Source organism: Myxine glutinosa, chromosome 13 (genome assembly GCF_964187855.1).
Source record: "Myxine glutinosa chromosome 13, kmMyxGlut1.1, whole genome shotgun sequence".
Lineage (NCBI taxonomy): Eukaryota > Metazoa > Chordata > Myxini > Myxiniformes > Myxinidae > Myxine > Myxine glutinosa.
This window is the reverse complement of record NC_136273.1, coordinates 73,539,775-73,553,470: the sequence shown is the minus strand read 5'-3', so window position 1 is coordinate 73,553,470 and position 13,696 is coordinate 73,539,775.

The window sequence follows — 13,696 nt, the reverse complement described above, 5'->3', positions numbered from 1 at the left end:
TTCTGTGTTTGGGGTTCACAGATTTAAAAACGTATCCCCATTATACACACACAAAAGTTAAGCCCCAACTAAAAAGTTGTGGGATTCTGTGTTTGGGGTTCACAGATTTAAAAACGTATCCCCATTACATTTTATTTATTTATTTATTATTTTCAAGGGTATTTTCTGCTTACTTGTGTTTTTTGTAATTCTTGTGAGTAAAATGAACCCAAGATTTCTTCTCCATTTAAATCATATAATTTGTAGGTCCAAGGGACTGTATCCATTACATCAATGATTTTAAATAATTCACGAGTCCATTTTTGTGTATAACCTTTCTCAAAATGACTTTTCCATTTGTATATTCTTACAATATCACCAACTTTAAACTTGGGCTTTCTCAAATTAATCTCCTTTTCATATTCTAATTTTGTAAATGTTTCTGATGGTTTTGATTGTGTTGATGAATGAACTGTATTATTGTAATTATCTACAATATCCTGAATTAAATACACCCATTTTTGAGAACCGAGTTGTGTGAATTTTTTATATAATTTCTCTTTTAAAGTACGATTAAAACGCTCAATAACAACTGCCTTTCCTTCATTAAAGGTGCTGTATAATTTAATACCCTTCCCCTTAAGAAATTTCATGAATATTTTGTTATAGAACTCTGTTCCCTCATCAGTCCATAACTTCTTTGGTTTCCTTTTATCCCGATCAAATATTAGCTTAAAGGCTAACATTAAAGTATCACCCCTTTTATTTTTTAAAGGGACAACCCAGGCAAATCTACTCCTCAAATCAATAACGGTTAAAGCATACCTGTATCCCCTGTCATTATTCAATTCAATTAAATCAGCGGACCATATGTGGTCAGTGTATTTAGAATAAACCTTCCTTCTTTTAAACTTTGTGATTATAGGTTTGTGTAATTCTTCAGCCAAAAGCTCCTCAGTCTTGATGACATCATTAGAGCCTAATAGTTTTTTGAGGAATAACCAAGACCAAGTTTCAATTTAGCATTTATCAAATTTCTCACAATAAACCTATCAACTTTCTCTCTCAACGTTGGATTTTGTATCAAAGACAAATTATACAACATTTCGCTGTCGGCTTTATGTTTTTCAGTCAACGTAGTGGTTTTCCCATAAGCAATATCATGCTTCATACACACTTCGTCAACCCTATTTGTAGGTTTAGACCAAGGTTTAGGATTGTCAGCCTCATCTAATCTTTTATCCAAGTTTGTTCCTGGACCACAGAAAGAATACCCTGGAAGGTGTAATTCCCCTGGAATTCCAGTTGTTGTAAATTTACTTCCTGACAGAAACTTTTGTATGTCTCCTCCTCTTTTAGGAGAGATGAATTGGCACTTTTTAGAGCCACATACTTGACATATTCCTTTTTGATAAACTCTATTATTTTTAGCTTTAACATAAGAGATATTTTTAGATTTAGTTTTCTTTTTACATTTGAGACAATAACTCATATTTATTTATCAGAAAAATTCCGACAGAGTATCAAAACCTTTTTGGTTTTCAACATATACATTTCAATCTTTATTTTTAAAACATAAAGAATCCTAAGGAATGCCTTCACTCTCTCCTCCATTTATTTACAAATAAAAACTAACTAAAGTCAATGACACCAACATCATCAATCACATAATCTTTTCCTTCTTCTTCTTCTTCTTCTTCACCGCTTTCTCGTTTAAATCTCCTCCCTGAAATTGAAGACATTGACGTTCTTATTTTTGAAACCATTATCTTCATAAGAGTTGTTAATTCTTTAATTTCCTCTTCGGTGCGTTGAGATTGATTTATTTGCTTTAATACACTCAATCTTTTATGAATCTCAATGATTTCCATCTTTTTATATTTTTCCTCCCTCTCTCTTTGCTCCCTCTCCTCCTCCTCCATTTTCTCCCTCTCCTCCTTCTCCTTTTTCTCCCTTTTCTCCCTTTCCTCCTTCTCCCTTTTCTCCCTTTCCTCCTTCTCATTTTTCTCCCTCTCCTCCTTCTCCTCCTTTTTCTCCCTCTCCTCCTTCTCCTCCCTCTCCCTTTCCTCCTTCTCCTTTTTCTCTCTTTCCTCCTTCTCTTCTTCAACTCCTTCCTCATCCCTTGCTACCCTTGAGTTTGAACCCCAAAGAATATTATACATATACTCATCTGGATTTTGAGATATTCTTGTATCTATAATTATTTTTCTCATAATAGGATACCAATAAGATTTGTTGACGATTTCTAAAAGAGTTTTATATTTCATAACTTTGAGAAGTTCATTTTTATTTAATATTTTAAACAAGTCTCTATTTGTGGGTTTAACAATATCAGTATAAGGCCAGTTTTTAATGACAAAATTCCCATGTATATGCTCCAAATCATAAGGTATGTAATACCGAGCACCCTTTTCTTGTAGGTATCCTTGAATACAAAAATTATAATTCTCTTGTAGTCTTCTTCCTGCCATTTATGTATCAGAAATATATGTGAGATTAATATTATGACAGGTAATACCACCCCATCTTCCCACTACCAAATCGGTTTGTATTCCTCGGCTTTCTATCCTTATCTCATTACCTTCCTTCTTTGTCATGCGAACCATCGCTATACTATCATATATTTTTCTTTTCTTAAAATCACGTATTTGTTGTTTACTAATTGTACTTCCACATAAATCCTTATCCTCACCAAGTGGATAATATTCTTCTTTACGAGACTGATTTAAATCATGTAGGTCTTCTATGTTTATTGAAAAAGACCAATTATACCCTAAATCAGGCATATCATACCCCCATTTATTAATTCGCATATTAACTAAATGTCCTTCTTTATAAAATTCAATTGTAAGCAGGTAGTTAAATTCAATGAGGAAAGGTGTATGGTCAGTATAACCAGGTGTTGTGGTTGTAAATTTTACTTCTTTCACAAAACGTGCTGTTTTCTTTAAAAATATATATTGTGATAAATCACTTAATCTAATTAAGTCATTCGCATCTGTAGGGTTTGGATAATTGATTAATTTATAAGTATTCTTCATATTAATATTTTTACTTACACTATATTTTTGTCGTTCAGCCTGTGCCTTTGTATAATAATTTGATAAATCAATATCCTGAGAGGATTTTCCAAAGATAGAACCATCTTTTCCAACATAAGTCATTTATATTAGATTAAAAATGATGTCATAAAAATTTTCATTATTGTTGAGTTGAAATAATACATATAAACATAATTGACCACAACATTTAGAATTAATTTCTTGAACTTGAAATGTTTGATAAACACCATTCTGTAAGAATTGTATTACTTCAACAGGTGGTGGCATACCATAACTATCAAAATAATATTTATCCTGACTATTATGAATACAAACCCAATGAGAACCATTCTGTGTGTCTAAATTCATAATAATATTCTTTGTATTCTTATTTATATGTATTAATTCATCTCTCATACAGATTACCACATTATCAATTTTTAGTGTTTTACAATACTTGGCTAGTTCTATATTTGACGTTGTATTCTTTCCAAATTGTTTAAACCATTTATCCATTTATTTATGAGAAAGATACAATCCATTACCCCGTTTAGTTAGTTTAACACCCGCTTGAGCGATAGAGGAAAGCATATCACCAACCAACAATCTAGCTTTATCAGGTAGACTTTCAAGTTTTTGAGCAAAATCTACAATTACACCACTTCCACTAATTTGTTTCTCCAACTCCTTGTTATGTCTTTCCAATTCTTTTTGAGCTTTTAGTTGTGCCTTCCTTTCGTTAGCAGTTTTTACCGCTGCTGAAATACCACCAGTCAATGCTCCCGCCGCACTTAAACCAGCAAATAAAGGAATTAGAAACGGGAGAAATCCTCCTCTTGACTCGTCTATTGAATATTTCTTTAACATAGGTTTCGTCATTTTAATTTTAAGTGATCCAACATCATTTAGTGTTTTTACTTGTGTGTGTGTGTGAGTAAAACATCAATTCTTACAGCTCCTTTTCTTTGAATTGTATTAACATTAATAATACAAGGCTTTTGATTTTGAATACAAGATGTTAATTTATTAAGATTGATTTGATTAACATATACCCCTACCATTTATTTATGAGAAAAAACCTATGTGATATTAATCATAACACCATTATCTGTATTAATCTGTAATTCTGTTTCCTCCAAAAGCAAACAATAAGCATCAACTTCTTCATTCTCCCCTCTTTCAATGTATAGAGAAGTATCCACTCGATTAGACTTTATAGTTTCCTTTTGAGAACTCAGGTCAATTGCGTAGATTGTATATAAACCTTTAAATGCAACCATATCCAAAATAGGATCATTATTACCATTACTTTCACACACTTTTTGGTAGGACTTGTAGGCTTCCGCATAATCATTTTTTTCCCAATCAATTTCCAATCTATCTCGCGGATAAAATGTGCCATCAAGAGAAACCCGAAGTTGTTTCACCTTAGCATTATCACTCAGCGCATTATTCTTATTAGTACCCTCCTCTCCATCTGGTTTTTTAAAAATGAGCCATAGGTATCGTGGCTTTCCTTCAAGAACACCCAAATTCCAAGTGTAGGTAGTGTGTTCCAGTTTAACGTGTTGACATCTTCTTTTAAGGTATGATACATTTAGCGGTTTCTTTGAGTTAAGTCTTCTATTTAACATCTCCTCCGTTTTAAGATTAGGAGTATATTCATTGATATACCAACACAAATCATTAATAACAAATTTATTATTGTCGCCAAAAGCATTTTCAGCCCCAAAAAGCAATCTATTTACATTATCATTCCTTTGTAGTTGAAATCTAATTTTAAGACCATACAAAACTTTATCATAATCACAAAATCCAAATATACCTTTAAGAGGTACTGCTACGGTAAAACTATTCTCAGCTTTTGCGTCATCATTATACATTGACTTCCTTTGACTATAACCAGGGTCTGTGTTTGTTCCCGTTGACATATCAGGAATAAAGCCTTCAACAGCTCCCTTACCCATTCTATCACCAAACGAATATAGTGTAAATTTCATCATTTCAGATGTAGCAGAGACATAATCAACCGCTTCAACCTCTTGTGTTCCAATATACAGGCGAACACTGTCAAACATTTTCCAGAAGAAATCATTTACGAGTGTAGCATTAGTATTATTCGCAGCCTTAGTGAATTTAAATTTACACAGCAAGAAACTATCAGCTATATTCAAGTAAGTTTGTTGATTATTTATTTCAAAACTTTTTGTTCCGTTTGAATTCCAGTCGGTTCCTGTAATAGCATTTACCTTAAAATAGTCTTCCTTTTTAGTAGAGTTTGAAATGATAATCGTATCATCCAAATCATAGATACTATCAATCGCTTCCATACTTGTATTTATATAGTATTAAAATTGTTGAAACCCTGACCCAAGTATTTTAATGATTTTTTGTCGTTCTTGTGAAGATAGTTGAGTTTTACCTTTTTTAATTTCTTTGATTGCTTGTAATTTATGGGACTCCTTTTGAGCATCTTTTATACTCTTTACAACACCTGCTACATTTCCCATGAGAGAAGCAGTTGAACCAATTAGGTCTTTATGTTTAAGAATGGTTGAACCAATACCCATTAGAGTATCAATTATCCCATCTCCTTTATTTCGAAATTGATGACCCACACCCCGTTGTCTCTTAGGTTTATAGTATCCTTTACCCACATACCTTGTATAGTCTGGTGAAAGGAACATGCCCTCCCCTGTAATTATTTTATATTTTCCCAACTCGTGTTTTCTTACAATAACCATTATTTATTTATTGAAAAACTTCACGTAGGTGAATTCTGATGGATATAATTTCATCATTAAAGGATATCATACGATTATCTTGGTCGGTTATCCTAAAATTTACTCTGTATATGGTTTTTCCTGACACAGGTAAATAGACAAGATTTTTTGGTTCCATATTAAATTTATAACCAATCGGGGTTGAGTATGCACTGAATGAAAATATTGTATTTGTTCTTATTCCATCGTTATAAGCACCATCAATCAAATCACAATGAATTAATACTGAATTTATACCGGAGGATATTTGGATAACATTATCACTGTAAAACGTCCCGTTATTTTCAATCTTTTTTGAAGAGAAACCCAATAGCTCTCTGAACGAATTTTCAATCGTGAAATCAACTTTATAATTATTTTTCAGTTTAATAGTTGATTTTGAAGTGTGTGTTTGAATATCTATTACAATATTTTTTGGTTCATCACCTTTTTCTTTCATAAGGCGAGAGACTTCTGAAGATATTTGAGAAATCTCGTAAGCTCCAGGTGAAACAGTTATAGTTTTGTAGGCAGTGCCTGGATTATAACTAAACTTGTTGTTTTTCTCTGTGATATTAAAAAGGGTATTGTAAGTTTCCATTGACAACAAAGATGCCTCATATGAGGTAAGGGGGTCAAGTTGTAGTGGGTAAGGGAATGAAGCTGTGTAATCGCTCGTTGTGAAATTAAAACTAAGAATTGTGCTTCTCATCTTATTTAATATCTAATAAAATATCTTTGTATTGACATTTATTAATTATTTTCATGTTCATCAACTGATCTAAAATGGCTGAGGATTCATTAAAACAATTGTTGTTTCCAGCCTTCTTACTACCTAATAACAATAATAGCCTATTAACTAATTGTGATGGGTCATTTGGAAGAAAACTAACACCCGAACCAAGCTTACTTAAAGCATCAATAATATGTTTCTCCTTCTCATTCTTCTTACTTTTACCAGCAACAGAAACTCCATAATCAAGTGTATTTAACAACTCAATATATACCCTATCTTCCTCTCTTTCCATATCAAGTGGTTCCTCAAAATATTTTGAACCGCTGAATCCGGGGTTTGTTAGAAGAAACATTAATCTTGGAGTTAATTTAACATTTGGTTGAGTAGAACTCAAGAACATCAATTCATCATTAAATATCAATACCTTTTCTTCCACAAGATGAAACACTGCTGGTTCTTCTGTTGGAATGAGACCTGCTCTGGTTTTTGAACCCGCAGAATATTCATTGTTTTGAAGAGCTTCCACAACATAATTAGGGGGTTGATTTACCTGCTCAAGTTTCCGAAATAATCCCTCGTCATCATATTCTAATTCACCAAGTTCTTGTTTTGTTATCTGACTAAAATCTTTGAGCATTTGAAGTTTTTTCGGAGTAAATTCTACCGTGGGAACTGTAGGGTGTTGAGTTTTCAAAAGTGGTTTAAAGAATTTCTCTTGTTTTCTTTCAAAGGCTTCTTCACCAGTTAGTTTCTGTCTCCGTTTCTTCTTTATCTCTTCCTGTTGTTTAACAACTTTTGAAACTAATTGTTGATGTTCCTTAAACTTTCTTTCTCTTTCTTCAGTATTCATTTTCTGTATTTATTTATTGAAAAATATCATTTAGTATCTCATCTTGTTTCACAACAATATATTTATATTTTCCAATCGTGTGTTTCATATAATTTTCAAATTCTTTTTTACTACATAACGTAGAGCAATTATCTCTCCAAAAATTATTTACATCTATTGAATTTAACTTAAATAAAATAAAAGTATTGGCATTGTTTCTTATTGAGCGTCGAGGGAGTTGAAAATATGATTGACTAAGATATATACAATTACAAGAAGAATGTCTCCCTCTTGTATAGTAGCTATCCATTACTGTTTGGTTTCTCTCATTAACACAATCATCAAAGATGACAAGGTTCTTTTTTGATTTATCTAAATCTTGAGGTGAAGGTATATCATCCGTATTATCACTGAGAATACAAGTTATGGGTTTCGATTTTGATTTCTGTGTATCACAAAATAATTGTATTATATCATCAATATTATAATCATTTAGTTTGTTTTGAAGTTTAAATAAACCGATAATGTCTTCCTTTTTAAGACCCGCATTAAAACCCTGTGAGAGTAGTTGATACTCGGGTTGAAAACTTGACTTTGTAAAAATTATTAAATTATCATAATCTAAAAAATTAGAACCAAGGAGCATCTTTAAAAGTAAACAGGTTTTTCCACATCCGCTTGAACCAACTATTAGACATCTCAATGAATTTGGAATGTTTTTATGGTTATTAAATTTTATCTTATTTTCCCAAACGGGTAAAAAATCATTCATTTATATATTTGGAAAACAAGTTATCCAACTTTTTTTGAGCTATTTGAGAAACTCTATATTTTATCCTGAGTTCGGGTTTAATTTCAAAATAATCCATTATTTTATTTATATAGTATCTTGTATTAACATTTCCATTAAAATTATTTTGAATAATAAATATCATTAAACCCTTATACATTTCCTCAATACAATTAGTCTCTTCCCTTGAAAGAAATGGTGTATTATCATCACAATACTTAACATTCATCTCTCTTATTAATCTTGTAAAGTAATTCATTTTTGGTTCTAATTTAAAAGAGTTATATATTTTTTTATATTTCTTATTATCATTAATTAAAATTAAATCACAGAAAATACATTGTTTATATGAATCCTCATCATTAAGCCCCACTCTATCACAAGCCGGACAATTCTCTAATTTATCATATGGAGAGTCTGGAAATTCTAAATATCCTTCAGAACTTATCATATTTATGTGGTAAATTTTTACTTAAACTAAACGCAAGTTTATTCATTAATAAATACAATGTTTCAAAGCACAAAAGACAAATTTCAATCAATCTCTACTTCGGTGGAAGATATAGAAAAATATGTCAAAGATGTTAAATTGAACAAAGATAAATATGGAAATTTTTGGGTAAAACCAGTTATGGAAAATAACATGAGCCCCTCTATTTCATTTAAAGGAAGAGCTCTAACTATACCTGGAAAGACATCCATTAAAGTAAATCTAACAAAAGTTTCTCCTCTACTCCTGGCAATTTATTCAAAGCTTGAAAAAGTGATTGACCACGATACTTTGAAAAAGAATGATAAGACCATTAATAATTCTAGAGGAGACATTTGTATTTTCTTTAATAATCCAAAGGGTGTAGATCTAAGTAAAATGAATGATGTTAATATTTCTGGTGAAATGTCATTTCGTTCTATGATAGTTAGAGATTATTTAAAGATAACTTTTGATATAAAAATTGTAGAGATTGAATCTGTTAATGAAAGAAAGTATATAGATATTGATGGGAATATTTTTCTTGCTAATTAAATATGAGTCAATACAGCAGTGAAGATTTTACTATTTCATTGAACTCAGACGATAGTGATGATAGTATTTCATTGAACTTGGACGATGGTGATGATAGTATTTCATTGAACACAGATGATAGTTATGATACTAATAGTTTGTGCTCAAATGATAGTTATGAGAGTAGCTTTATTGATGACTCTGAGTATGATTCTGAGTATTCATGTGATAGTTATGACTTAGATGATTCTGAGTGAAAAAGTGTTTTAGTTTAAGCACAGCGATATATATAAAACGGAGCTGTAAAGCTCAAAAGTGTTTTATTTTAAGCACAGTGATATATATAAAACACCACGTTTTCTCACGCTATAAATATGGTTTATTGTGATACTTGCGAGAAGGAAGTAAAATATTATAAACAACATATTCTCACCGCAAAACATACATACAACATTTTAAACAAACTTTCCCCTCTTCCACCTGAAACAAAACACTGTTCTACATGTAATAAAAATATCCTCAAGAAAGGCTTCAAAATACATCTTAAAACAAATCTACATTTATCAAATTTTATCACAACTAAAAACTCTGATGGAGCATTCAAAGGACATATTAAAATAAGAGTCTTTAACTTCAAACCTCCTGAACCAGAGTCTATAGTTGATGCTGTAGAAATAGTTAAACCTGCTGTTCAAACGTTGATTGAAAAAACACTAAAGGAAATGAAACCACTTAAATTTTATATGGGAGTAAAATTAGAAATGACAAAGGATGAAGGAGTTATAGATGCACCATACATGAGAACTGAGCCACACTTTATATCTTCATATCAAGATTTTAAAACATCAGGAGTCTATGATGAACTTATTAAACAAGAGCAAGATGTGGATAATTCAATCGTAGGAAGTGGATTCAATATAGGAAAAATTATTTACATAGACATTCATATTCTTAAATCAGATCCTCTAAAAGCTTCTTCTTACATTGATTTACCCAGTGTTATCAAAAATAGAAAAGCAGTTATCAATATCAAGAATAAAGACAATAAATGTTTTCTCTGGTCTATTTTAGCACACTTACATCCTCCACATTTTCATGATGAAAGAGTATCTCATTATAAAAAATATGAGAATACATTAAATACGAAAGATCTAAAGTTTCCGATGACTTTAAATGATATTCCTAAATTTGAAAAGATGAATAATTTATCAGTTAATGTTTATGGTCTAACAGAAACAAACAACATTCAGGTTTTAAAGCTTTCTGACAATTGTAAACAAACTCATATTAATCTTCTATATTTTAATTCAGACGAAAATTCACATTATACATACATCAAAGATATTGCTAAATTAATAAAACCACAAGTCTGTAAGAGAACAAATAAAATATATATTTGTTTGCGTTGTCTTAACTTCTTCAATTCACAAGAAAGATTAGATAAACATTCAAATTATTGTGGCGAACATAAATCAACGGTAATCAATATGCCTAAAGAAGGCTCAAAGATCACATTCAAAGATGAAAATAAAAAGATCAAACATCCATTTGTTATATATGCTGATTTTGAAAGTATTTTAGAAAAAATTGATACTGCTTCTCAAGATCCAAAAGAATCATACACAAATAAATATCAAAAACATACTCCTTGTGGTTTTTGTTATTATATCAAATCATCCGTTGGTGATAAATATAACAAGTTAGAGATGTATAGAGGCTCAAATACCCCAGAGGAGTTTGTGAAACGACTAGAAAAAGACTGTGTTCGATTAACCAAGATAATGAGAGAAACCAATAAACCAATGTCCTTAACAAGTAAAGAAAAAAGGGAATTTATAAAAAACAATGTCTGTCATATTTGTGAGGAGAAAATTGGTAAAGGTCTAAAGGTTAGAGACCATTGTCATCTCACTGGTAAATATAGAGGTCCGGCTCATCAAAGTTGTAATATTAATTATCAACTCCCCTCTTTCATTCCTGTCTTTCTTCATAACAACGCTCATTATGATACACATCTATTTATCAAGGAACTCTCAAAGACTTCTGGAAGTATCTCAGCAATTCCAAACACGGATCAGAAATACATTTCATTCACAAAAACAATTCACACATCTCCTATTACTCATATCAGATTTCTTGATACATTTAAATTCATGGCAAGTCCATTGGTTAACTTGGTTCAAAATCTAAAAGAGTTTCCATGTCTTTCAGAGTATTTTTTAGATAAAGATTTTCTAACACAAAAGGGAATTTACCCCTATGACTATATGGACTCATTTGAGAGATTCAATGAAACACAACTTCCTTCAAAAGAAAATTTCTATAACAAATTAAATAATAGTCATATATCTGATAAAGATTATGTACACGCACAAAATGTTTGGGAAAAATATAACATCAAGAATCTTGGCGAGTATCACGATTTGTATCTCAAAACTGATGTGCTTTTATTGGCCGATGTATTTGAAGCCTTTAGATCTGTTTGTCGCACTGGATATGGATTGGATCCTGCTCACTACTACACAGCACCTGGATTGGCCTGGAGTGCGATGTTGAAAATGACAAAACAAGATTTGGATTTGATAACCGATGTTGATATGCTTTTGATGATTGAAAAGGCAAAAAGAGGTGGAATTTCACAAGTCTGCTCGAGTAGATACGCAAAAGCAAATAACAAATATCTTCCAAATTATGATCCAACGAAAGAGAGTTCTTACTTGATGTACTATGACGCGAACAACCTGTATGGCTGGGCAATGTCTCAGGCTCTTCCTTATGGAAAACTTAGATGGGTAAAGGAAAAAGACTACAAAAACGTTTTACAAGATGTATGTATCTCTACACAAAAAGAATTGGATGAAGAAAAAGTTGGTTATTATTTTGAAATTGATTTAAAATATCCAGAGGAACTCCATAACCTACACAAAGATCTCCCATTTGCTTGTGAGAAAGCAAGTCCAAAGAAAGAATGGTTGAGTGATTATCAACGATCGTTTGATATAGGTGAATCAACAGAAAAATTACTTACTACATTATATAACAAGAAAAATTATGTTCTACACCAAAGAAATTTGCGACAATATTTATCAAAAGGTCTAAGAGTAGAGAAGATCCATAGGGTTCTAAAGTTCAATCAAAGTCATTGGTTAAAGGGGTACATTGATTTTAATACACAAAGAAGAACAGAGTCAAAAACAGATTTTGAGAAAGACTTTTATAAATTGATGAATAATGCGGTCTTTGGTAAGACTATGGAGAATGTGAGGAAAAGACAAAATATCAGACTATCAACATCTTGGGAACAAGCATCAAAATTAATTAATAGACCGAGTTTTACTCGAGCTGAGGTCTTTACTGAGAACTTTTGTGCGATCCATTTGATTAAAGAGAGTATTGAAATGAACAAACCTATTTATATTGGAACAACAATTCTTGATTTATCAAAGTCATTAATGTATGATTACTTTTATAATAACTTGAGGAAGAAATATCAAAATGATGTTAATCTACTTTATATGGATACAGATAGTTTTATTTTGAAAATTAATACCAACGATGTTTATTCAGACATGAAAAGAGACATTAATATCTATGACACGAGTAATTACAGTCCAGAGAGTGAGTTGTTCTCTTCTAAAAATAAAAAGGTGATTGGAAAGTTCAAGGATGAATTAGGAGGAAATGTTATGAGTGAATTTGTGGGATTGAGGTCAAAGGCTTATGCTTATAAATACATTGTGAATAACGTTGAAAAGACTGATAAGAAGTTAAAAGGTGTAAAGAAAAATGTTATTAAAGAAACAATAAACTTTAAGGATTATTATAACTGTTTAACAACAAAGAAAGAAGAGTTTAGAAAGATTAATGGAATAAGAAGTTATAAACATCAATTATATTCAGAAGAGATAAATAAGAAAGCATTGGGGGCTTTTGATGATAAGAGGTTTATTTTAGAAAATGGAATTGATAGTCTCCCTTATGGTTATATAAGTATATAAGTGATAAGATATATATATAAGTGATAAGATATATATATAAGTGATAAGATATACATAAGTGATAAGATATATATAAGTGATAAGATATATATAAGTGATAAGTTAAAAAGGGGGGGGGGTTGGGGATTTTAACGGGCTACCGCCGCCTTTTTTACTATTATATAAATGATAGAACCAAGTATCAACCAGACTAAAGAGTGGAGGTGTAATCAACCTTGGTATATAAATGGAAAACATAATGAATGTGAAAAATATCAAATAGGTATAATTGAAAAGGCAACTGGTAAAAAAGTTCACAAAACAAATAAGAGAATTAATTTAAATACCGGTGAATTGGGTAAAAAAGATGGAAATATTTTTGAGTGGACGGAAAACTTTGATGGTTGTCAGGAAAATATATACTTTAATTTAAAAATGGTATGTGGCACTGGAGGCGCTCAAGCAAGAACATTGAGGGAGGTTTACCATTTTATCTTAGCTCAGTTAAAATATCTTAATAAAGAACCAAACTCAAACATATTTTTTGTTAATATATTAGATGGTGAAGAGAGTTGTAGG